The sequence below is a fragment of the Ranitomeya imitator genome, chromosome 3, assembly GCF_032444005.1.
Source record: "Ranitomeya imitator isolate aRanImi1 chromosome 3, aRanImi1.pri, whole genome shotgun sequence".
Classification (NCBI taxonomy): domain Eukaryota; kingdom Metazoa; phylum Chordata; class Amphibia; order Anura; family Dendrobatidae; genus Ranitomeya; species Ranitomeya imitator.
In genome coordinates, this window is record NC_091284.1 from 521,639,932 (window position 1) to 521,667,152 (window position 27,221).

The 27,221-nt window shown below is 44.0% G+C and overlaps 1 long non-coding RNA gene across 2 annotated transcripts; it reads left to right on the plus strand.

Moving 5' to 3' along the window:
• Positions 1-5,953: 5,953 nt before the first annotated feature.
• Positions 5,954-24,036, plus strand: LOC138670428 (uncharacterized). 2 transcript variants are annotated; one of them, XR_011319331.1, is made up of 4 exons: positions 5,954-6,061; positions 8,849-8,926; positions 21,319-21,479; positions 23,864-24,036. It is a non-coding gene; the product is annotated as an uncharacterized lncRNA (long non-coding RNA). The 2 variants fall into 2 exon arrangements; XR_011319330.1 differs by lacking the exon at positions 5,954-6,061 and having other exon boundaries at positions 8,132-8,926.
• The last annotated feature ends 3,185 nt before the right edge of the window (positions 24,037-27,221 follow it).

Consider the following 27,221-nt stretch of genomic DNA (forward strand, 5'->3'; position numbering starts at 1 on the left):
CGTGAACATCCACTAACGACGCGCTGCTTTTACTTTTACCAGTTTCACGAGATGAGGCAAAAGAGCTAGAGGCTGAGTCAGCAAGATAAGCCAAAACTTGCTCTTGCTGCTCCGGCTTTAAAAGCGGTTTTCCTAATCCCAGAAAAGGGAGCGTTCGAGGCCTTGTGTAGCCGGACGACGAACCTGGCTCCACAGCTCCAGACTTAGGTGCAATATTTTTTCCCCCACGACCACCTGATGCTCCACCACTACCACTACCCTCATTACCAGCTGACAATGAACGCCCCCGGCCACGACCTCTTCCACTAGACTTCCTCATTGTTTTAAAAACGTAACCAAACTAACGTTATTTGTTGCAGTCACACAACTTACACGGTGAGCTATAACTTCAGTATGATTTAGCTACCCCTTTACAGGTTGGTGAGACCACAGCGAAAATCAGGCCCAATGTTACACACTCTTTTTTTGGTGGCTGCAAATTAGAGAGATGCCCCACACGCAGGACTGTCACTGAAGCACAAATGTTAATATTAATGTCACACTATTATTTTTTTTTTATTTTTATTTTTTTCAGGAACACTTTAGAAACCCCCCCAAAAAAAAAAAAAAGATTTTTGCAGGGAGAATTTAGAAAACAAATGTAACAAACTATATGCTTTCTATGGGCCACTGAGTGAGAGATGACGCACACAGGAATCAGGAGTGGCACACAAGCCCAGAGGCCAATATTTTTCTACCAATGATTGATGGAGTTATTTTCTCTGGTAGATTTTGGAACCCAAATCAAGGAAAAAAAATGTAGGCTTTCTATGGACCACAATTGGAGAGAGAGAGAGAGAGAGAGAGAGATGGCACACCCAGGAGTCAAGACTGGCACACAAGCAGAAAGGCCAATATTAATCTCCCACTGTTTTTTTTTTTTTTTTTTTTTTTTTTTTTTTTTCAGGGAGACTTTAGAAAAAAAAATAATAAAAAAAATATGATTTTATCAGGAAGAATTTAGAAACCAAATAAAATAAAATGATTTTTTCAGGGAGAATTTATAAAACAAATAAAAACAAAAATAGGCGTTCTATGGCCCACTGACTGAGAGATGACGCACACAGGAGTCAGGAGTGGCACACAAACCCAGAGGCCAATATTTTTCTACCAATGATTGATGTAGTTATTTTCTCTGGTAGATTTTAGAACCCAAATCAAGGAAAAAAAATATAGGCTTTCTATGGACCACAATTGGAGAGAGAGAGAGAGAGAGAGAGAGAGAGAGAGAGAGATGGCACACCCAGGAGTCAAGACTGGCACACAAGCAGAAAGGCCAATATTAATCTCCCACTGTTTTTTTTGGTTGTTTTTTTTTTTTTTTTTTCAGGGAGACTTTAGAAAAAAAAATAATAAAAAAAATATGATTTTATCAGGAAGAATTTAGAAACCAAATAAAATAAAATGATTTTTTCTGGGAGAATTTATAAAACAAATAAAACCAAAAATAGGCGTTCTATGGCCCACTGACTGAGAGATGACGCACCCAGGAGTCAAGACTGGCACACAAGCAGAAAGGCCAATATTAATCTCCCACTGTTTTTTTTTTTTTTTTTCAGGGAGACTTTAGAAAAAAAAATAATAAAAAAAATGTGATTTTATCAGGAAGAATTTAGAAACCAAATAAAATAAAATGATTTTTTCAGGGAGAATTTAGAAAACAAATAAAACCAAAAATAGGCGTTCTATGGCCCACTGACTGAGAGATGACGCACCCAGGAGTCAAGACTGGCACACAAGCAGAAAGGCCAATATTAATCTCCCACTGTTTTTTTTTTTTTTTTCAGGGAGACTTTAGAAAAAAAAATAATAAAAAAAATGTGATTTTATCAGGAAGAATTTAGAAACCAAATAAAATAAAATGATTTTTTCTGGGAGAATTTATAAAACAAATAAAACCAAAAATAGGCGTTCTATGGCCCACTGACTGAGAGATGACGCACCCAGGAGTCAAGACTGGCACACAAGCAGAAAGGCCAATATTAATCTCCCACTGTTTTTTTTTTTTTTTTTCAGGGAGACTTTAGAAAAAAAAATAATAAAAAAAATGTGATTTTATCAGGAAGAATTTAGAAACCAAATAAAATAAAATGATTTTTTCAGGGAGAATTTAGAAAACAAATAAAACCAAAAATAGGCGTTCTATGGCCCACTGACTGAGAGAGAGAGAGAGAGAGATGGAACGCTTAGTACTGGCACACAAGCCCAAAGGGCAATATTAATCTCCCTTTTTTTTTCCAGGGAGAATTTCTAAAACCCAAAAAAAAAAAAAAATAGGCTTTCTATGGCCCACTATTTGTGAGAGAGATGGGACGCTCAGGACTGGCACAGATGGCACGCTCAGGACTGGCACAGAAGCCCAGAGGCCAATATTAATCTCCCTTTTTTTCTGGTAGAATTTATAAAACCAAAAAAAAATTTAAATAGGCTTTCTATGGCCCACTATTTGTGAGAGAGATGGCACGCTCAGGACTGGCACAGATGGCACGCTCACAACTGGCACACAAGCCCAGAGGCCAATATTAATCTCCCTTTTTTCAGGGAAAATTTATAAAACAAAAAAAAAAAATAAATAGGCTTTCTATGGCCCACTATTTGTGAGAGAGATGGCACGCTCAGGGCTGGCACAGATGGCACGCTCAGGACTGGCACACAAGCCCAGAGGCCAATATTAATCTCCCTTTTTTTCAGGGAGAATTTATAAAACCCCCAAAAAAAATAAAATAGGCTTTCTATGGCCCACTATTTGTGAGAGAGATGGGACGCTCAGGACTGGCACAGATGGCACGCTCAGGACTGGCACAGAAGCCCAGAGGCCAATATTAATCTCCCTTTTTTTCTGGGAGAATTTATAAAACCAAAAAAAAATTTAAATAGGCTTTCTATGGCCCACTATTTGTGAGAGAGATGGCACGCTCAGGACTGGCACAGATGGCACGCTCACAACTGGCACACAAGCCCAGAGGCCAATATTAATCTCCCTTTTTTCAGGGAAAATTTATAAAACAAAAAAAAAAAATAAATAGGCTTTCTATGGCCCACTATTTGTGAGAGAGATGGCACGCTCAGGGCTGGCACAGATGGCACGCTCAGGACTGGCACACAAGCCCAGAGGCCAATATTAATCTCCCTTTTTTTCAGGGAGAATTTATAAAACCCCCCAAAAAAATAAAATAGGCTTTCTATGGCCCACTATTTGTGAGAGAGATGGGACGCTCAGGACTGGCACAGATGGCACGCTCAGGACTGGCACAGAAGCCCAGAGGCCAATATTAATCTCCCTTTTTTTCTGGGAGAATTTATAAAACCAAAAAAAAATTTAAATAGGCTTTCTATGGCCCACTATTTGTGAGAGAGATGGCACGCTCAGGACTGGCACAGATGGCACGCTCACAACTGGCACACAAGCCCAGAGGCCAATATTAATCTCCCTTTTTTCAGGGAAAATTTATAAAACAAAAAAAAAAATTAAATAGGCTTTCTATGGCCCACTATTTGTGAGAGAGATGGCACGCTCAGGGCTGGCACAGATGGCACGCTCAGGACTGGCACACAAGCCCAGAGGCCAATATTAATCTCCCTTTTTTCAGGGAAAATTTATAAAACAAAAAAAAAAATTAAATAGGCTTTCTATGGCCCACTATTTGTGAGAGAGATGGCACGCTCAGGGCTGGCACAGATGGCACGCTCAGGACTGGCACACAAGCCCAGAGGCCAATATTAATCTCCCTTTTTTTCAGGGAGAATTTATAAAACCAAAAAAAAAAATAAATAGGCTTTCTATGGCCCACTATTTGTGAGAGAGATGGCACGCTCAGGGCTGGCACAGATGGCACGCTCAGGACTGGCACACAAGCCCAGAGGCCAATATTAATCTCCCTTTTTTTCAGGGAGAATTTATAAAACCCCAAAAAAAATAAAATAGGCTTTCTATGGCCCACTATTTGTGAGAGAGATGGCACACTCAGGACTGGCACACAAGCCCAAAGGCCAATATTAATCTCCCACTGTATTTTTATCAGGGAGAATTTATACACCCCACAAAAAAAAATACAGAAAAATGAAAAGGCTTTCTATGGCCCACTATGTGAGAGAGATGGCACACACAGGGATGGCACTCTAGCAGAAATGCCAAATTGCCAATCTTAATCTCCCACCAAAAAAAAAACAAAAAAAAAAACAGGGAATGTCCTACAATTACTATCTCCCTGCCTGCAGTAATCTCAGCCAGGTATGGCAGGCAGCTACTATCTCCCTGCCTGCAGTAATCTCAGCCAGGTATGGCAGGCAGCAATAAGGAGTGGACTGATGCACAAATGAAATAAAAAGTGTGGACAAACAAAAAAGATAGCTGTGCAGAAAGGAAGGAACAAGAGGATTTGTGCTTTGAAAAAAGCAGTTGGTTTGCACAGCGGCGTACACACAGCAATGCAGCTATCAGGGAGCCTTCTAGGGCAGCCCAATGAGCTACAGCGCTGAGGGGAAAAAAAAAAAAAAAAAAACTTCCACTGTCCCTGCACACCGAGGGTGGTGTTGGACAGTGCAAATCGCTGCAGCACAAGCGGTTTTGTGGTTAATGGACCCTGCCTAACGCTATCCCTGCTTCTGACAAAGCGGCAGCAACCTCTCCCTAAGCTCAGATCAGCAGCAGTAAGATGGCGGTCGGCGGGAACGCCTCTTTATAGCCCCTGTGACGTCGCAGACAGCAAGCCAATCACTGCAATGCCCTTCTCTAAGATGGTGGGGACCAGGACCTATGTCATCACGCTGCCCACACTCTGCGTTTACCTTCATTGGCTGAGAAATGGCGCTTTTCGCGTCATTGAAACGCGACTTTGGCGCGAAAGTCGCGTACCGCATGGCCGACCCCGCACAGGGGTCGGATCGGGTTTCATGAAACCCCGACTTAGCCAAAAGTCGGCGACTTTTGAAAATGTTCGACCCGTTTCGCTCAACCCTAGTAAACGCGTTTTGGATGGTAAGACGCATACCCCAGTAGTCTTTATATAAGTTTCCTTATATTAGTTCCCCATTTTTTTTCAATTTTTTTAATTTTTTCATTGGTTTCATTTCTTCATTTTATTTATTATTTTATTATTTTTTCATTTTTTTCATTTTTTATATAATCAATTATCATCATTTAGCTTTTTCCGTGGTCAGTTCATTCTTTTCGCTTATTTTTATTAACTTTCACTTTTTCATTTTGTCAGGTGTTGTTCTTTTCCATTTCATTTCTTTTATTTCATTTCTTTTCTTTTATTTCTTATTTATTCCCTTTTTTTAAGTTTGGACTCCTACCATTATAAATGTCATTACACTGTATCAAATGTGATTATATGTATTAGGGTGATGTGCTTCTTGTACAGCAGGGGGGCTCGCTAGGATTAGTGCCTGTTACACCCCGATAGAATGCCTGCTACTATCTAGCCATCTCCCTTTTTTCCCCCTCTCCTCTTTCTTTAGGTAAGAGGGTTTATTTAGGCACCATACCGTTGGATACACACTGGGAGACATCTAACACAGGCATTAACTAACACAGGCACTATCGAGCACGCTAGCGCAGACTAGTGGAGCCACATAACACAAACGCGCAGGCGCCATATTTTCGCTTCTATATACAAGCGCTCTGCCCGATATGTTGTGCGCAGGTGCCGGTTTGGTCGAGCACGCTAGCGCCAACTAGTGGGGCCACATAATACAACGCACAGGCGCCGCTTTTCCGTTTCCACACATAAGCGCTCTGCCCGATATTATGTGCGCAGGCGCCAGTTTTGGTCCCACACACAACAGTAAGAACTGCGCAAGCGCCGATCTGCCGACCCTTACAACAGTAGGAGTAACTCTCATGCGCAGGCGCCGGCGTCCCCTTGAACTTCCGGTCACATGACCGGTCGGGGAAGCAGATAAAACACCGGGCACCATTAATCATACTGAGCTGCTCCACCGCCACGACACAGGACTGTGTCGGCTTCCTCCACTACGCCACCAACGCTTGCCCCTTGCCTGCACAGACAACAGAAACGTGAGACTCCAGCGCAATCAGCAGATAAGTGGAACATCACTACGATAAGTTACTTTAGCCTGTACTATCATCTCTTCTGACAGGGACGGTATTCCTCTATATACTGGCAGCATTCCCTATTACACAGGGAGGTCACCTCTACAAATATTTGCCAGAACGTATTTGGTCCCCTGCATGCTTACTTAACACAGCTACCTAGTTATGTCACGATTAGTGTTGAGCGATACCGTCCGATACTTGAAAGTATCGGTATCGGATAGTATCGGCCGATACCCGAAAAATATCGGATATCGCCGATACCGATATCCGATACCAATACAAGTCAATGGGACACCAAGTATCGGAAGGTATCCTGATGGTTCCCATGGTCTGAAGGAGAGGAAACTCGCCTTCAGGCCCTGGGATCCATATTAATGTGTAAAATAAAGAATTAAAATAAAAAATATTGATATATTCACCTCTCCGGCGGCCCCTGCACATCACGCTGGTAACCAGCAGGCTTCTTTGTTTAAAATGCGCGCGTTTAGGACCTGAGGAATGACGTCCCGGCTTCTGATTGGTCGCGTGCCGCCCATGTGACCGCCACGCGACCAATCAGAAGCCGTGACGTCATTCGCAGGTCCTAAATTACTAGAATTAGGAGTTTAGTGAATGAGAATGACGTCGCGGCTTCTGATTGGTCGCGTGGCGGTCACATGAGCGGCACGCGACCAATCAGAAGCCGCGACGTCATTCTCATTCACTAAACTCCTAATTCTAGGAATTTAGGATCTGCGAATGACGTCACGGCTTCTGATTGGTCGCGTGGCGGTCACATGGGCAGCACGCGACCAATCAGAAGCCGGGACGTCATTCGCAGGTCCTAAACGCGCTCATTTTAAACAAAGAAGCCTACCGGTTACCAGCGTGATGTCCAGGGGCCGCCGGAGAGGTGAATATGTCAATATTTTTTATTTTAATTCTTTATTTTACACATCCCCATGGATCCGATACCGATACCCGATACCACAAAAGTATCGGATCTCGGTATCGGAATTCCGATACCGCAAGTATCGGCCGATACCCGATACTTGCGGTATCGGAATGCTCAACACTAGTCACGAACGTGCTCAGTATTTTTCCAGCTTATTATTCCCTATATAAGGCATGATCCCACATGTATCCTCCCTTCTACTCTGCCCACAGCACTATTCCTTTATGTTCCCTTGGGGACACATCAGAGTATACAGGACGGACACTACCTGACATTTATTGCTCACTGTACCCACAGGACAGGTATTGCAATGACTTCGTATGTTTCAAAGTCAAGCCAGTACACACAGTTGTGCCTCATCCTCATATATGTGTATATATATATATATTTCAGCCACAAGTCTCGTTTCAGCCGCAGATACAGCTTTTGTGCATGGGCATACGTTCTCTAGCATTTCAGCTAGGTCAGTTTCTCTATTATGTACTACTCACTTGCGGTAAGGATGTATGTAACCAGGCGCTAAAGTAGGGAACTATAGTCAACACTATACTATATAGATGTTATCCAGGGGACACCCGTTCTGTACTACTAGATAAGCCTATGGGGTCTATGCAGGCTCTCTATCTGGTGGATATAGGGTTTTAGCTGCTACCTTACGCTACATTGTTCTTTTCAGGTTGTACTTCTACACCACTTTATCTGACTCACCAAACGTAAAGGGTCCTTTCTTTACATGCAACAGAGCTCTAACAGGGTATGTTCTTCCTCCAGTACTGTTTATTAAAATTCCAATTACTAGAATTAGGAGTTTAGTGAATGAGAATGACGTCGCGGCTTCTGATTGGTCGCGTGGCGGTCACATGAGCGGCACGCGACCAATCAGAAGCCGCGACGTCATTCTCATTCACTAAACTCCTAATTCTAGGAATTTAGGATCTGCGAATGACGTCACGGCTTCTGATTGGTCGCGTGGCGGTCACATGGGCAGCACGCGACCAATCAGAAGCCGGGACGTCATTCGCAGGTCCTAAACGCGCTCATTTTAAACAAAGAAGCCTACCGGTTACCAGCGTGATGTCCAGGGGCCGCCGGAGAGGTGAATATGTCAATATTTTTTATTTTAATTCTTTATTTTACACATCCCCATGGATCCGATACCGATACCCGATACCACAAAAGTATCGGATCTCGGTATCGGAATTCCGATACCGCAAGTATCGGCCGATACCCGATACTTGCGGTATCGGAATGCTCAACACTAGTCACGAACGTGCTCAGTATTTTTCCAGCTTATTATTCCCTATATAAGGCATGATCCCACATGTATCCTCCCTTCTACTCTGCCCACAGCACTATTCCTTTATGTTCCCTTGGGGACACATCAGAGTATACAGGACGGACACTACCTGACATTTATTGCTCACTGTACCCACAGGACAGGTATTGCAATGACTTCGTATGTTTCAAAGTCAAGCCAGTACACACAGTTGTGCCTCATCCTCATATATGTGTATATATATATATATTTCAGCCACAAGTCTCGTTTCAGCCGCAGATACAGCTTTTGTGCATGGGCATACGTTCTCTAGCATTTCAGCTAGGTCAGTTTCTCTATTATGTACTACTCACTTGCGGTAAGGATGTATGTAACCAGGCGCTAAAGTAGGGAACTATAGTCAACACTATACTATATAGATGTTATCCAGGGGACACCCATTCTGTACTACTAGATAAGCCTATGGGGTCTATGCAGGCTCTCTATCTGGTGGATATAGGGTTTTAGCTGCTACCTTACGCTACATTGTTCTTTTCAGGTTGTACTTCTACACCACTTTATCTGACTCACCAAACGTAAAGGGTCCTTTCTTTATATGCAACAGAGCTCTAACAGGGTATGTTCTTCCTCCAGTACTGTTTATTAAAATTCCAATATAACTTCCCTCCGTTGTGTAACACAATTTTTTAGTCTTAAATCTTTACAAAATATGTCCGATCAATGACAGCGAAATGATCTTGATATGGATTTTTTCCTTTATGTATAATTGTAAATATGCATATATTTTTTTGTTTGTAATATTGTTTTGTCCTTTGCTTGTTACACCGATTTTGTGAACAAGGCCACGGGTTGGCCGAAACGTCAATTCGCCTAGTACCTCTCTCCACTGATTCAAATCAAATAAACTTATAGATTAATGCATTTGAAAACCAAACGAGTGCAGTGATTTCTTCTGACTTTATGACGTGTGGGATTAAATATCCCGTTCACTGGCACCGTGATTTGTACTGATTGAGTGCTAGCTTTCATTTCTCCTCTACACGCATAGACTCAGTTTCCCACCAAAATATTCAGTAGTGCGCAGCTAAGCGCGCAATGTCTCTACGCGATACATATTCCCTCAAAACGAGGTCATGAGCAGGCTCTAACAAGTCTTCAATAAAAGAGCTTGCAGCTGTTGCTCGTGCCAAAGCGGCCAAAGCGAGGTCCTCCTTTGCTGAACAAGAGATGCAATTAAAGTTGGACAAGCATAAATCGCACATTTGCAGGAGGAGCAAGAAGCAGAGAATGCGCGTCTACAAGCGTCTCTGGAACTGGGACTGGACCTTGCTAGTAGTGAGGAGTTAGATCTCTTAGTAAAGTGGCTTGAAAGTGAGTCGGTCGAGCATGCCAAAAGACTAAGAGACATTAATATCAAGCATCCACACATAGGTCTACGCAAAATGTGGGAAAGACTTGATGAATGCTATAGGTCCATTGAAGTTATAGACAATGCTTTATCCAAAAGAATTGATGATTTCTCTAAGATAGGGCCCAAAGGTTCTCAAAAGCTTAGGGAATTGAGTAGTTTCTTGATAGAGTTACAGGTTGCCCAGGACAAAGGACACTTGCCTGGATTGGCATTCTTAGACCCTGCTAGGGGTGTCAATCCGATAGTACAGAAACTTCCTTACAACTAGAACAAGAAAAGTGAGTTACACATGGTTCATGGTATAAGTAAACTCATAGCTTACCATTCCCTCCTTTCACTGTATTTGTAGAATTTGTCACCCAAAAAGCTAGGATCAGAAATGACCCTAGTTTTGACTTCACTCTGTCATGTTCCACTGCCCCCGATGTCAAACACAGTAAGAAACCTGTGGCAGTCCACAAAACTAATATTGTTTCCACAGGTCCTCCTTACAATACAAGTAAGCCCCCTCCAGAAGAGAACAAACCTCAAGACGTCAGTAAGGGATGTCCTCTGTTCAAGAAACCACACCCGCTACTGAAATGCAGAGCCTTCAGGGAGAAGTCTTTGGAGGATTGCAAAGATTTCTTCAAGGAAAACAACATCTGCTTCAAATGCTGTGCCACAACCTCTCATCTCGCCAGGAACTGTGAAGCTATCATGAAATGTGCAGAATGCAGCAGCACGGATCACAATACAGCCTTGCATCCTGGACCATCTCCACGAGTGTTGTCACTAGTGTTGAGCCACCTCCCTAGTGTTCGGGTTCGGTTCGTTGAACAGGGAGGTGTTCACCAAACTGTTCGTCGAACGTTCGCTGAACACCGTCGAACCCTATTGAAACCAATGGCAGGCAAACACAAACACATGGAAAACACATAGAAAAAACCTTAAAAGGTGTCCAAAAGCTGACAAACTGCTCAGAAGAAACAACAATCACATGGGAAAAGTCACAACTACATATAGTCATGCGAAAAGAAAAGAGGTGGAGGAGTAAAAGGAAGAGGAGACAGAGATATAGGCATGTCATGCCCTTCTAAAATCAAGAAAGGCTTCAGTAAAAATCTAAAATCACTCTACCAACACCCAGACGTCTTGACAAAAAAAATAAGAAAAGAAATATCTTTAGGTAGAATGGTGGCGGGTCCATTCAGAACACTTTCCTTAGAAGACTTAGTGGTACCCCCGTTGGGAAATGTGCCAAAAAATGAACCTAATACATTCAGACTAATCCACCATTTGTCATATCTAAGGGGCAGGTCAGTAAATGACGTGGAACCAAGTACAGTACTATGTACTGTACCTCCTTTGACAAGGCAATCAGGCGGGTCAGGAAGTTGGTAAGGGGCACCCTAATGGCCAAAACAGACATTGAGGGGGCGTTCCGGTTACTACCTGTGCCTCCGAATAGTGTCCTCCCATTGGGCTGCTTCTGTGAAGGAGCATACTACATAGATTGCTGTTTGCCCATGGGGTGCTCCATATCCTGCTCACTATTTGAGGCGTTTAGTTGCTTCCTCGAATGTGTCGTCATGGACGTTTGTAAGGCGGCACATATTATCCATTACCTCGACGACTTCTTATGCCTGGGCCCAAAAGATTCGCCACAGTGTGAAAACACGCGGTAGTCCACCTGTGAGAAGGAGAGAGCTGGAGGCAGAGTGGACACCCCAGAGACTAGGGGTTAGATTGAGAAAGGAAGAAGGCGGTGTAGCTTGCTTCATGGATGGGGTACTCTGCTGAGTAGCAGAAATTGCTACTAGGCCCAAAAAGATTTCCTGGGCCAGATGCCGTTAAAAAATAGTACTTAGGTAAACAGGCGGTGTAGCTTGCTTCATGGGTGAAGTGCGCTGCTGAGTAGCACTAAATTCTACTAGGCCCAAAAGGAATCCTGGGCCATATGCCGTTATAAATAGTACTTAGGTAAAAAGGCGGTGGGTGGCTGGGTTACTCTGCTGACTAGCAGACACTGAAGCTTTGGAGCAGACCTCTGAATCCCAGGCTATAGTATGAGTAAACAACTCTGCAGATGACCCCACCCACCTGGAATTGATAATGGCAACGTCGTGTAAAACTCAGCAAGGGGACTAAATAAAGAGTCTCCATTTTTCCCAAAAAATCGGCCACAGACACTAGGGTTGAGCGACCTTTACTTTTATAGGATCGGGTCGGGTTTCACGAAACCCGACTTTTGAAAAAGTCGGGTCGAGTGAAATCGGCCAATCCTATAAAAAAGTCGGGGTCGGACGAAACCCGAAACCCAATGCAGTGCATTGGGTTTCCATGGTTCCCAGGGTCTGAAGGAGCGGAAACTCTCCTTCAGGCCCTGCGATCCATATTTTAGTGTAAAATAAAGAATTAAAATAAAAAATATCGCAATACTTACCCTCTGACGCGCCCTGGTACTAACCGGGAACCTTCCTTCCTTAGAATCAGCCTTCCAGGACCCTGCGGTGACGTCGCGGTGACGTCGCGGCTTATGATTGGCCGCGCGGCCGCCCATGTGACCGCTCGCGCGGCCAATCACAAGCCGCGACGTCACCGCGACGTCACCGAAGGTCCTGGAAGGGCTGATTCTTAGGAAGGAAGGCTGCCGGAAAGAAGCAGGGCGCGTCCGAGGGTGAGTATATACCTAATAGGAATATACTCACCCTCGGACGCGCCCTGCTTCTTTCCGGCAGCCTTCCTTCCTAAGAATCAGCCCTTCCAGGACCTTCGGTGACGTCGCGGGTGACGTCGCGGCTTGTGATTGGCCGCGCGAGCGGTCACATGGGCGGCCGCGCGGCCAATCACAAGCCGCGACGTCACCGCGACGTCACCGCAGGGTCCTGGAAGGCTGATTCTAAGGAAGGAAGGTTCCCGGTTAGTACCATGGTGCGTCAGAGGGTAAGTATTGCAATATTTTTTATTTTAATTCTTTATTTTACACTTAAATCTGAATTCCGATACCAATTCCCGATATCTTAAACATATCGGGAATCGGTATCGGAATTCCGATTCTAGATTCAAAAGATCGCCGACTTCATGGCCGACCCCACACTGGGGTCGGGTCGGGTTTCATGAAACCCGACCTTGCCAAAAGTCGGCGACTTTTGAAAAATTTCGACCCGTTTCGCTCAACCCTAACAGACACCACTTAAGCATCAATTTCGCCAGAGCTTTTTAAAACAGTTGGTGAGGTGATTTTCAAAAATCATCAAGCTGTTAGTCTCCCCAAGATGACACAGGGATAGAAAAGTCCTTGCGGATCCAGGATTTGTTCATCTTGATGAACGTTAGTCTGTCTACATTGTCACTGGACAGCCGCGTGCGCTTATCTGTCAGCATACCATCAGCAGCGCTGAACAGACAGGTTCAGAGAGAACGCTCTCTGCGGGGCATGACAAGATCTCCAAGGCGTGAGTGGTGAGCTCAGGCCATTTTTCAAGATTGGAAGCCCAAAATGAGCAAGGGTCCAGTTCCACAGTCATGGCATCGATGTTAACTTGGAGATACTCTTGTACCATCCTCTCTAGGCGTTGGCTGTGCGTCAGACTTCTTGTCTCCTGTGGCCTTGCAAAGGATGGTCTAAAAAAAATCTTGAAACGATTGGAAAAAATTGCTGTTACCACCAGATACGATGTTACTGTTACGGTTTGAGTGATGACTCGATAGTCCCACGGTTGGCAAGTTAGAACTCAGAGATTCACTTTGTGCACCACTGGTGTTGTGTGGAAAAGCAGATGTTAGATTCTGTAACAGTCTCTGCTGATACTCCTGCATGCGTGAATCCCTTTCTATGGCAGGAATTATTTCACTAAATTTGCTTTTGTACCGGGGATCTAAGAGTGTGGCAACCCAGTAGTCGGCATTACTTCGGATTCTGACAATCCGAGGGTCATGTTGCAGGTAGTGCAGCAAGAAGGCACTCATGTGTCTTGCGCATCCAGGAGGACCAAGTCCTTATTGTCTTGGTGGTGGCGAGATGAGAATCATGCTTCCTTTGTCTGCCCTCTCCCCCCAACCTCGCACAACAGAAATTTGATCAAGGTCTCCCTCATCTGATGAGTCTTCCATGCCCAGCGCGAGTTCATCCTCCTCTTCTTCCTCGCCTCCTGCACCTTCCTCAACAGTTTGGCTGCTACCATGTGCCCTCGGTAATCCCTCTCCTCCAGCCTCCAATGCCAGCCGCCTTGGTACTGCCAACCTTCTTGACCTTGGAGATATGATCCCTTCCGCATACGACTCCTCCTGTTCCTCCTCCTCCTCCTCCTCTTGTTTCACCACCTGACTCCGAACACTGTGTAAGGTGTGCTCCAGCATGTAAATCACCGGAATGGTTATGCTGATAATGGCATCGTCAGCACTAAACATCTTCGTCACTATTTCAAAACTGTGCTGAAGGGTGCATAGGTCCCTGATCTGAGACCACTCCTGCAGCGTGATTTGCCCCACCTCTTGATCTCATTGACCTAGGCTATAAGTCATAACGTATTGCACCAGGGCTCGTTGGTGCTGCCACAGTCGCTGCAACATGTGCAGAGTTGAATTCCACCGTGTGGGCACATCGCATTTCAGCCAGTGAACTAGCAGGCCCAACGACTTCTGTAGAGATGCAAGTCGTCGAGCTGCGGGATGCGAACGGTGGAAGTGAGCACACAGCGACCGTGCCCTCTGTAGAAGCCCATCCAGTCCAGGATAGTGGGATAAAAATTGCTGGACAACCAGGTTCAAAATGTGAACCATACAAGGCACGTGTGTGACATTGCCCCGGCGAAGGGCCGCACCCAGGTTTGCAGCATTGTCGCACACAGCCTTCCCTGGCTGCAGGTTGAGTGGAGAAAACCATTGATGGAACTTGGTCTCCAGAGCTGACCACAACTCCTCAGCTGTGTGACTCACATTTCCCAGACATTTCAATGTAAACACTGCCTGATGCCGTTGAGCCCTGGTGACAGCATAGTGAGGTGTACAGGATTCCTTCTGCCCAGTTACAACGTGGGTGGCATTACCAAACAGGCTTTGGATGCAGGTGGAGGACCGATAGGAGGTTGAGGAGGCAGAAGCAGTGGAGGAACTTCTAGATACAGAGGATCGACGAGCTACTCATGGAGACAGCAAGACTCGGACAGCAGCCCCTTCTCCTGATGTCGCCGTAGTTGCCCAGTGCCCAGTCACCAACATGTAACGCCCCTGTCCATGTCTACTCGTCCAAGTGTCTGTGGTGAAATGCACCCTTTCACACACAGAGTTTCTCAAGGAAGCGGTGATGTTGTGTGCGACATGCTGGTGTAGTGCAGGCACAGCTTTCTTTGAGAAGTAGTGGCATCTGGGCATCTGGTACTGGGGCACTGCGACGGACATAAGGTCTCAAAAATCCTCTGTGTCCACCAGGCAGAAAGGCAGCATTTCTGTAGCCAACAGCTTGCAGATGGAGAAATTCAACCTCATAGCTTTGTCATGGCTAGGAGGAAATGGTCTTTTACTTGTTCACATCCAAGGGACTGAGGGCTGGCTGCCGTGCTTAGACGGAATTGAGTAGGGTGTCCCCAGCAAACTGCTGGTCTGTGAGGAAGGTGCAGGCGGAGATGTTATGTTGCCTTGATCAAAATGTGGTGTCAATGTCGGAGAGCGCTCAACACCAGCAGGTGTTTCCACGTGCAAATGTCCTGACGACCTGCCAATCACACTGGCTGTTGTGGGTAAAGAGGTGGAAGGTCTGCATCCAAAACCATGTGCGACTGCTGTCCCCACAGTCACAGAGGATGAAGAGGACGCAGATGCACTTGATGGGGCAGACAGTGGTTGACCCGGCGCACTAGGCCGCATTGTAGCACAGTGAGCTTCCCACTGCAACTTATGCCTCATATCCATGTGACGGTTCATGCATGAAGTACTCAAGCTAGTGATTTTTTGGCCTCTACTGAGATTTTGTTGACCTCCTCTGCTGACCTCATGGTCTGGCAGACTGGGGGTTGACAGTAAGTGGGGTCTACAAACTCGTCATCATCATCCTGTGTGTTCTCACGCCCGTCGTCCTCAGAGCCAGCATCTTCCTGCCCCGACCGAAAAGTCAAGTTTTCGTTCCAATCCGGTATCTCAGTCTCATCATCATCTTCCTCATTGTCTCCACCAACAAGAGTTACAGTTTGGGAATGAGGGTCTACATTATGCTCAGAACCTTCTTCATCTGGGCCTGGATCCGACTCATAAAAATTCTGGGCATCAGTGCAGATCATTTCCTCGTCTGGATTCACAGAAGCTCTGGAGCAGACCTCTGATTCCCAGGCTATAGTATGCGTAAACAGCTCTACAGACTCAACCATGTGTGTTACCCCATGCTCAGACGGGCAGCTGGAGACTTGGGAGCTGTGAGGAAGCAAGTGCGATTGGGGTGACAACTCTGAGGACCGGAGTAGTTGTGATGTTGAAGTTGACATGGAGGAGAGCCCAATTGAACGAGCACTTGATATCCCTTCAAGCACCTGCTGTGTTTGTGCCTCATCTGGAATTTTTGGCGATGCTTGTAGCGATGGTCATAAGAAAGGGATCATATCAGATTGTCCACGAAAAAAAAGTAGACATCTTACTTTGGCTGGAAGATGGTCTTTCTTCTGCAGATGTTACTGTTGCTTGACCACCTACCCCACAGACACAACCTTTTTTTTCCTTCCCAACACGCCTATTTCCCTTTCCACCAGTAGCAGGCCTTTTGCCACTCATTTTAGTGCTTAACTAATTGGCAACTCTGTATCTGTAGTTGTTGGCACAACAACCGATGGATGAAAACCAAGCAGAACTGAGTGGCCAAACTGTGGTACTAGGCCCAAAACTAATAACTAGATTAGATGCAGTGAAAATTGAGATACACAGGCGTTATAGTTAGTTTCACAGGCGGGCTACTCTGCTGACATGCAGACACTGCTCCTAGGCCCTAAACTATCAATTGGATTGGATGCAGTGAAAATTGAGATACACAGGCGGTATAGTTTGTTTCACAGGCAGGCTACTCTGCTGACATGCAGACACTGCTCTTAGGCCCTAAACTATTAACCGGATTAGATGCAGTGAAAATTGAGATACACAGGCGGTGTAGTTAGTTTCACAGGCGGGCTACTCTGCTGACGTGCAGACACTGCTCCTATGCCCTAAACTATCAACTGGATTAGATGCAGTAAAAATTGAGATACACAGGCGGTGTAGTTAGTTTCACAGGCGGGCTACTTTGCTGACGTGCAGACACTGCTCCTATGCCCTAAACTATCAACTGGATTAGATGCAGTGAAAATTGAGATACACAGGCGGTGTAGTTAGTTTCACAGGCGGGCTACTCTGCTGACGTGCAAACACTGCTCCTATGCCCTAAACTATCAACTGGATTAGAGGCAGTGAAAATTGAGATACACAGGCGGTGTAGTTTGTTTCACAGGCAGGCTACTCGGTTGATGTGTAGACACTGCTCCTATGCCCTAAACTATCAACTGGATTATATGCAGCGAAAATTGAGATACACAGGCGGTATAGTTTGTTTCACAGGCGGGCTACTCTGCTGATGTGCAGACACTGCTCCTAGGCCCTAAACTATCAACTGGATTAGATGCAGTGAAAATTGAGATACACAGGCAGTATAGTTTGTTTCACAGGCGGGCTACTCTGCTGATGTGCAGACACTGCTCCTAGGCCCTAAACTATCAACTGGATTAGATGCAGTGAAAATTGAGATACACAGGCGGTGTAGCTAGCTTCACAGGCGGGCTACTTAAATGACTATCAGACAATGCTACTAGCCCAAAAGTATTGGCTGAGCTAGATTACACTAAATGCTGTGACAAACTAATTGAACAACACTGGCACAGACCTGCCTGGCAATCAGTGCTATGAACTGCTGTAACTTACCCTGAAAAGGGCTGATATTACAACTAGTCCCGACTCCTCCCGACTCCCTAAACCTATCTCTCTGACAATTCGCTCCAAAAAAACACTATTAGTCTGTATAGCGCCCACAGCAGCAGCGGTGCCGTCAAACACTAAGCTGCAGCAGTGAAGAAATGTTGGTGATGGGGCAAATGGCTGGTTCTTATAGGGCAAGGACATGTGACATACACAGCCAATGACACATGCCCTTGCTTGTGTGCATCACATGCACATTGCTGTGTGTGTGCACTGCTGATAGGCTGAGAGACTGCACCGCCCCACTGTAAATGCGGGAAAGAAAAAAAAATGGAGATCGGTGTTATTTCAGCACAGATCTATCCTCCGCCCCCCCCCTCCCACTCACTATTCACTGAAACAGTCTATTAACAATGATGAACAATTTTAATGTGCAAATCAAGCGAGGCTTTTGCTGAACGAACAGTTATCGAACAGAAACACGAACAGCCGAATTTTAAGCAAATTGTTCGGGTTCGTCGAACGACTCATACACCGCCCAAAATAGCTCGAATTTGAGATTGGCGAACAGTTCGACTCTAGTTGTCACAAGCAGAGGAGCATAATGGGAAGCAGAAGAACACTGATGAAGACACCCCTGTGATCACCTCTCAATGTATGGAGATCTGTAAGGGACTCAGGAGGAAGATCGTGTTCAATAATCTGCATTGTCTGAGTCTACCATGCAGGCTGCAGGGACAAAGCGCTCTAGATATGTGCAATCCTGGAGACCAAAGTAACAGATCTCTAGCCAAGTCCATCTTCTTTGAAAACTTCAGCATTGTAGGTCCCGGCTCTCTCTACTCCTTGAGGACGTGTTCAGGTACCATTGAGATGGCAGGGAGGAAAGCAACCAGATACAAGATGGACGCCATGGATGGCCAGACCTGCCAATCGCTACCAACCATCCTTGACTGCAACCAGATCCCCGACAACAGGTCCAAGATACCTTCACCAGAAGTGGCAACACATCACCCTCACCTGAAGCGTATAGCCCACCTGATACCCGAGTTAGATCCAGAGGCCCCAATAGCTTTACTCCTGGGAAGAGATATACTATGAGCCCACAAGACTAGAGAATATATCAACGGCTTCCAGAATGCTCCATATGCACAGAAGCTGGGATGGGTCATTATAGGAGACGTCTGTCTAGGAGGAGCACACAAGCCGGTCTCAGTCAGCAGTACACTTACTAGCACACTAGAAAATGGACTTCCATCTCTCTTCCAGCCATGTCACAATAGTCTGCTGGTGAAGAATTACCGAACAGCACCCGCCTACCTTGCCTTTTCTCAATTCCTACCAATGAAGACCATGCCTGTGAAGGTAAAGAAGACCACATAGGATGTACAGTCTTCCACGGGACAAAGGAAGACAACAAGGTAGTGATGTCTATAGAAGACAGGATGTTCTTGGACATCATGGATAGACAGCTAGTCAAAGACAAGCTGAATAGTTGGGTCGCACCTCAACTATTTTGACCTCAGAGAAGACGCCTAACCAACAACAGGGAACTGTACACATCTTTGGGAACAGCCCTTCCCTGGCAGTCGCTATCTATCTATCTGAAATTCCACCAAAGAGAGTGAAGCAATGTATGGGTCAGATGTCAGATCCTTCGCAGAAAGACTTCTATGTAGATGACTGTTTGAAGTCTACACCGAAAAATGAGGTTGCAATCAGTCTACTAAAAAGGGCTCAATTAATGCTCGCTCAGTCTAACCTAAGGTTACACAAGATTTCCTCCAACAACCGAGAGTTGATGGAAGCCTTTCCCTCTCAAGACTATTCCAGTGATCTAAAGGACTTAGACCTAAGCATCGACACCCTTCCTATGCAGCGAAGCCTTGGACTGCTTAGGGATCTGAAGACAGATACCTTCACCTTTCAGATCAGCAAGGACGAGAAACCCTTCATGCGCAGAATAGTCTACTCGACTCCCTGGGATTTGTAGCTCCAGTAACCATCCAAGAAAAAATGATGCTAAGACACTTCACCCAAGACACATCTGATTGGGACGATCCACTTCCGGCAGAAAAAGCTGACCTGTAGGCAGAGTGGAGGGAGTCTCTCGAAGCCTTGACTGACCCTCATGTGAAATGACCGTATGCTCCTGTGCCATCCACAGAAGTCAAAACAAAAGGACTTTGTATCTTCTGTGATGCATCAGTCAAAGTGATCGCAGGAGTAGCGTACCTCAAAACTATAGACGTGAATGAATGATGCCATATCGAGTTCGTTATGAGCTGGACAAAATTGGCACCACTCCGCGAACACATAATCCCCAGATTGAAACTCTGCGCTGCCATCCTCGCAGTTGAGTTGACTGAACTTATCTCAAATGGGATGAATCTGGAGATCAAGCATGCAGAGTTTTACACTGATAGCAAGGTGGTACTGGGATACATCTGCAACAAGACTCGACGCTTCTATGTCTAAGTCAGCAACCGGGTACTAAGGATAGGAAGATCCACCTGTCCTAATCAGGGGCACTATGTACCTACTCACCACAATACTGCAGACCATTCGACTAGATTTGTTGCACCAAGTCATCTTAAAGACACTACATGGTTCACAGGTCCTGCCTCTTTGAACCGTTCGATGTCCCACCCAGGCCTGATATGTTCGAACTAGTGGACCCAGATACCGACGAAGAGCTCCGTCCTCATGTGTCTACTCTACATACATACATACAGTGATTTCAAACCATCACCTCAAATCTCATCGGTTCAGCAGGTTCTCAACCTGGAAGTCACTTGTTCGAGCCATCGCCTGTCTACTTTATGTGGCCCAGTTCTACAAGTCAGGGCTACCTACAAGCCAGAGACCTTGTAATGGTTGGCATCACTGCAAGCATGCGTTTACTGCCCAAACATCCAACCAGGTGATGTTTTACTCATCAAAGACAGTCAGTCACATCGAAGCGAGTGGCCACTCGGCCTAGTCACCAAGCCCCTTCCCAGCAAGGATGGGAAAGTGCGCAAAGTAGAGGTCAGAGTGTGCAAACTTGGGGACAATAAACTGTTTCTCAGGCCAGTTACTGAACTTGTATTGTTATTTTCACTAAAAGAACCAAATAGTGTCATCCGTTGATGCCAAGCTGGGAGTGTTCTGCCTATTTATGAGCAGCAAGTAATTTTCATAATGTATTACAAGCTATAACCATTAGATGTCATTAGTTGCCCATTTATCCTGTTCTTGGATAAATGAGCATTTCGCTTTAAGCAGCGTGTTCTGATTAGAACCGCCCCTTATTTTCCCGGGCAAGAAGGCTTGCAGATATTTTCCCCCTGGACCTTGAGTCTTACACATGTGTTCCTGGCTCTATCTCTCCCTTCAAATCACTGCTCCTGACAAGCGGATTCTGGTGAGGGTCAAATGTACCTACATGTTTGTGTTAAAACAGTTATGCAGCCATATTGTGTGGTTACTAGACATATTGTGCTTTGTATCATATTGCTGTTTTCTCTGTATGCAGATAGATGCATGTCTGTATAAGTAGTACAAGGCTGGTAGCCTGAACTCGCTCTAGATAGCCATGATAACTGTATCTCTGTGTTATGCTGTGTTATGTGCCTGTTATTCATGTTATTGCATCCTGTATCATGCTGTAATGTGCCAAGTACTGATACACTCTTATTTCCTTGTAGTTTTTACCCATTATCGTCCACTGTTCGTCATCTCAATAAATAAAGACTTCAGCCATACAGTCTGTTTACTGGGAAGTGGATGAGGGTTGAGCCGTATGCTGAAATCCACACAGCACCATACATGGAGGAAGGCAGAACATATGTAAACTTTTGACTTTGCAGTAAGTAATAAACATATCTTAAAACATTCTCTGTTTCTCATTATTCTGGCATGTGGCAAATATTAATAACTATGGTAATCCTAATTGACCTAAAACGGGAAAGGTTTATTCTGATTTCATGTCAGATATTGAGAAAAACATGCATATGTATCTTTTTGTATAGTGTATGTAAATGTCTGGTTTCAACTGTAGATAGATAGATAGATAGATAGATAGATAGATAGATAGATAGATAGATAGATAGATAGATAGATTATGTAAATGCAGCCATTCATTCTGGATTCTAGTGCCAAAAATCTAATGTCTGTGAGCAGAGACAGACTTTTACCCTAAAAATTGGGAATTAAGTGAAAAATCAGGGATGTCTGCTGGAGATAGTTGGTGTCAGACAGCCAGTAATTCTGCTTCTCTAAATAACTGATATGCATTTACTTACGCACTAATGTGAATCCAAAAATGGTTGTTATGCATATTTTGTGGGTATAATACAACAGCCAACTTTTAGGAAGGTGTTATAGGTCATTGCTATATATTGGACTATATTGCAGTAATTCTCCACTGCTAACAGTACTTTGAAGATAAATACACTGGGATTTCAGAACAGCATTAAAAGTTTTTAATAATATTGAATATTTGCTAGATTCAGTGGCTTCAAGTGTTTTTAGGTAGAAATATTTGGCAATTATATTGCAAAGAAAACGATCATTGTCTCTTCCTATTAATCCCTCTTGGACACAATCATTTATTTCATGACAGGTAGAACCTGAACCAGTTTTTACAAGAAAAAAAAATATAACTTGAAGGCTTGTCAAAGTATAAGACACAAATGAAAACAGATCAGATGATGAACCAGTGCAAAGTGAAGCTTCAAGCTGGTGCTGATTTCTTTCTGCTCCATTTCACATTATAATTATAATAAAATGTAGATAGGATGTCTAACATTAAAAGCAGAAGAGATCACTGCTTGCTTCATCCATGGAGATCACAGTGATAATTATTTCTTAAAGTTTGGCAAACTGATTAGTTTTTGCCAAGCAAGTGTTCTATTACAGATGCTTGCTCTATTTATTGACGTAAAAAGTGATTTCTTTTGATAGGCCAAATCATGCATTATAAATCATTCTGTCCAAGTGGACAACTGTTCTTTTCGTGGTTATAACGAAAATATAAAATCCACAGAAACCTCTAAAATGATATTAACATTCTGCATCATCATGTCTATTGATACATAAAATGTCACTGAAGTTATTCAGATGCACCTACATTTTAAAGACTAGAAAATAATACTGTCCAAGATATACTAAGTATTTAATTATTTAGAGGTTTATATAGAAGACAGACTGCTAAAAAGCAGACAACAAACTCGATCCCCATTATGGGGCTAAGTATCTCCACCCAAATTCTACTCCATTGTTTTATAATTATGCAGTTTCTTTAGAGATGGCTGTCCTTTATAGCTTCTCACCACAGAATAGCAAAAAGTAATGTCACCAATCTGGACTCGACCCAATCCCTCTAAGGGCTCCATAGCAGCTGCATTAGCTGCCAATATGCACTGATGGCTTATACTTAGGATATGGTCTTTCACAAAAATAAGCCTTGCAATTTGTGTATAAAACAAGGCAATGTTGTAAACTGCTACTAACATTCCAGGGACATATAAAGGCTCACACAATTTAAAGAAAGTTTAGAGATTTTGATCATATGTCATAAAATACAGTAATTAAAAAGCTTGTCCACTACTTTGATGGTCAATCCTTGAGCTAGGTCATCAATGTCTGATCCGTTGGAGTGCGACATCTGGCACACCCACCAATCATCTGTTCTCAATGTCAGCGGCTGGTGGACCAGTTACAGCGCTGCATAACACAGCTCGATCAACTGTATAATAGCCACATCCATGTATTTCACATCTGCCCCCTATTGATTTGAATGGGGGGCGGATGTGCAGTACCCGGCTGTGGCCATAAAACACTAGACGGACCTGTGCAGTGCCGTAACTGGTCAGTTCTGCCTGACACCAAGACGAACTGATTAATAGGTGTACAGTGTATTACACCCCCCCCAATCAGACATTGACGACATAGCCTAAAGGGCCATCAATGTTAAATTAGTGGACAACCTCTTTAATAATTTTAATAAAAAATATATTTAAAAAATATAATTACTTTAAATTATTTTTGGAAATAGGAAAAAAAAACAATATAGTTAATTATATTAAGTGTATTTTCAGTGATTCGTGCACTTTTCATCATATAAACAGTGTTATGTTTGATTATTGCATGGATCTGTTGGCTTACCCCTCCCCCACCTTAGTTTCTCATTTATCTTTTCTTTCATGTTAGTTACTTATAAGGATTAATAATTTCCTTTTACCAATACAGAAGGAGAATTCTGTACAATTACAATGTACGTATCAAACAACAGTTCATACTCCAGGGCATATCTTGAACCTCTCAACGGATCTTAGAGGAATAAAGAATGACACATCCTGCATTACACTTGACCAAGGAATTCCAAAGCCATAGTAATACTGTAATAAATGTTATACAGTATTAAAAGTAGGTGTAATTGTCTAGTAAAATGAAAAGGCAATTGTTATTATGTATAACAGTAAAAAGCCCCTTCTGCATGTATGATCTAACATATAGAAACTCTAGCCACTCCATTCAAGTCAATACTATAGAGCAATTCTAGAGCACTTTGGGTTGCACACCTATAACAATTCCTATTGTTCTTCTCACTAGTATACGATGACTTCCATACATTATAATGGCCCCACATAGTCCTCCATACAGCATAAGAGGCCCACATAGTTCTCCATACAGTATAATAGCCCCACACAATGCTCCATACAGTATAATGGGCCTCACATAGCCTTCCATAAAGATTGATGGGCCTTATATAGTTCTCCATACAGTATAATGGACCACTTTGCCTTCCATTCAGTATAATGGGCCCCACATAGTCCTCAATACTGTATGATGTGCCCCATATAGTCTTCCTTACAGTATAATAGCCCCAAATAGTCCTCTTTACAGTATAATTGGCCCACACAATCCTCCATACAGTATACTGAGCCCCACATAGTCTTCCATACAGTATAATGGCCCCACACTAAAAAAAAAAAAATGCTCACCTCTCTCCTGTCTCCCGCTGCTCTGGTCTCGGGCGCGTTGTAGTGACGTCATCGCGCAGGTTGCGACACCAGAAACAGAGGAAGGATGATGGTGGAGGGAGCGTCAGATGACTGCTCCCTTTTTCATCATTGCATTCAAATGTATCAGTATCCAGGATGCTGATACAGTTGAAGGTGTGATGCTGGGTGGGGGGCCCGCCTTGCTTTGAGGGCCAAATACACTCACTCTGTAGCCAGATTTGGCCCGCGAGCCTGAGTTTGACATGTGCGCTCTAGGCCATAGAAGCTGATTGTTAGGATATCTCAACCTCTAGACCACTCCCTTACTGCCATTATATTTAAAGTACCACATATATATTCACTCTGGACATTGTACAAAATTCCTATTTTTTTATTTTATTATCTTTTAAAAAATGTTGCCTTCTATTTGAAAATAGTATATGGTAATTACAAGCAGACTTATACTAAGCTACTGATTCTCTCTGCTCAATGAGCTGGAAATACCTTAGGCATCAGAGCTAAGAGAAAAGAACTGGGAAAGAAAACCTGAATACGCAGGTATACCCAGATAGTATAGAAGCCAAAGCTATCTATATTCTTCACATACTCTGTGCAAAGCAGAAAGGCCAGTTGTTAGGTTTTAGGGGCTAGAACATGAAACCGCTCATTACTGATAGCAATACAAAGGAGAATTGGTGAAGGCTGCAATCCAGATAAACTGCAAGTGAAAAACAAGATAAGGCATTCTAATGGATATACATCCAGATGATTTGATCCACCAGAATGTGCTTGGAGAGGGATTATTCCCTATGCAAATATTAACCTATTCTCCTGCAAGCAATGTGGAGAAATCTCATCTGTGACTGAGCGCCCTCTATAGGAATGTCTTGATATAGGCTCTTGTAGCTGCCAAAGGATACTTGTCATGCTTCTAAGAAAATATAATAATATACGCACCCTGCACAAGGGAAACTACTGGATATTAGTGAATATTGTGAGCATCGACTTCCTGCTTTTTAGCAGAATGTATCTAATTTGCTGGAAAAAAAATAAAAAATTTGCAGCAGGTACAAAGGAGAAAGACATATCGTTTGCCTAGTTATTTGCTTTAATCGTTCTGCAGTCTATGACAGCCTCTATGATGTGAAATAGGGACCCTGTAAAGGAGCGTACAAAAAATCGTCCACATTTCATCCAGAAAACTGACAATTTTTTTTTTCTAATTTTTATCAGATTTTCATCCATGTGCCATCCGTGTGTCCATTTTTCACGTCCGTACATTTTCCTAGGTTTGTAATAGAAATCTGTCCATAAGAATCCTGCCACTCTGATGGTCCGTGTGGGATCCCATTTTGCTTCTTGCACCCATAGACTTGAATGTGTGAGTCTCATCCGAAACTCAGGAGAGAGTAGTACATGCTGCAATTTCTCTTGGACACTCGAACTGAGAAAAAAATAATTCATCTGAACGGCCCTATTGAACAACATGGGCCAGTATGCTGTCCGATTAAAAATCAAATAGTGTCCCATTTATATGATCGTCTGCATGAGCATTTGATTCCACATCCTAAACTGTCCCAGCACTGCAGAATGAGGTATAGCCCGAGAAACTGGGAGACTTTAACTCTTAAATGGGTTTTTCCTTCTCAGAAAGTGATAGCATAGTGGGATATGATGTCACTTTCTGATCCATGCACGTAGCATGAAACTGTTTGACATAATATTGCAGAGTCTGCAAAAAAATGTTTTGAAGGGATTGTATTTGAGGTCCTGCAGAGTCTCTGGATCTAGACTGTTTTAGAAAGATGTTTAGATAAGGAGTGAAAAAAATCCGGACAGAATGAAGGGTCCTTTAGGCTACTTTCACACTAGCGTCGGACTCGGCCCGTCGCAGTGCATCAGGCCGAGGTTCCGACGCTAGCAGTGAAATGCGCCGCACAACGGAGGCAGCGGATGCATTTTTCCTGCGCATCTGCTGCCCCATTGTAAGGTGCAGGGAGGTGGGGGCGGAGTTCCGGCCGCGCATGCGCGGTCGGAAAAAGCGATCCATCGGCAGCAAAAAACGTTACATGTAACATTTTTTGCTCCCGGCGGTCCGCCACAACACGGCGCAACCGTCGCACGACGGTTGCAACGTGTGGCAATGCGTCGCCATGCGTCGCTAATGTTAATCTATAGGGCAAAGACGCATCCTGCAAACAACTTTGCAGGATGTGTTTTTTCCCATAAACGACGCATTGCGACGTATTGCAAAAAACGCTAGTGTGAAAGTAGCCTTAGTCATTGACAACAATATTTTTCTGATAAATATGTAATAGAAAATATACGTTTTTTTCCTTTCCATTTCCAGATGTCCTGGATATAATTTTTTTTATATTTTTTAAAGTGAAAAAATCTTGTTTGTGTTGCCAATTTCTAAAGCCTGTAACTTTTTTTTCTTTTTGCAATAGAGCAGTGTGAGGCCTTTTTTTGTGATCTTAGGCTAAGTTCACATTTGCGGAGGGCAGAGCTGCGGAGGGCTGCGTACTGCCTTATACTTCCTCCGTTAAGCCTCGCCCACTGCCGCATCTCTTCCATTCAGCTCCTCCTACGTCGGCATGCGT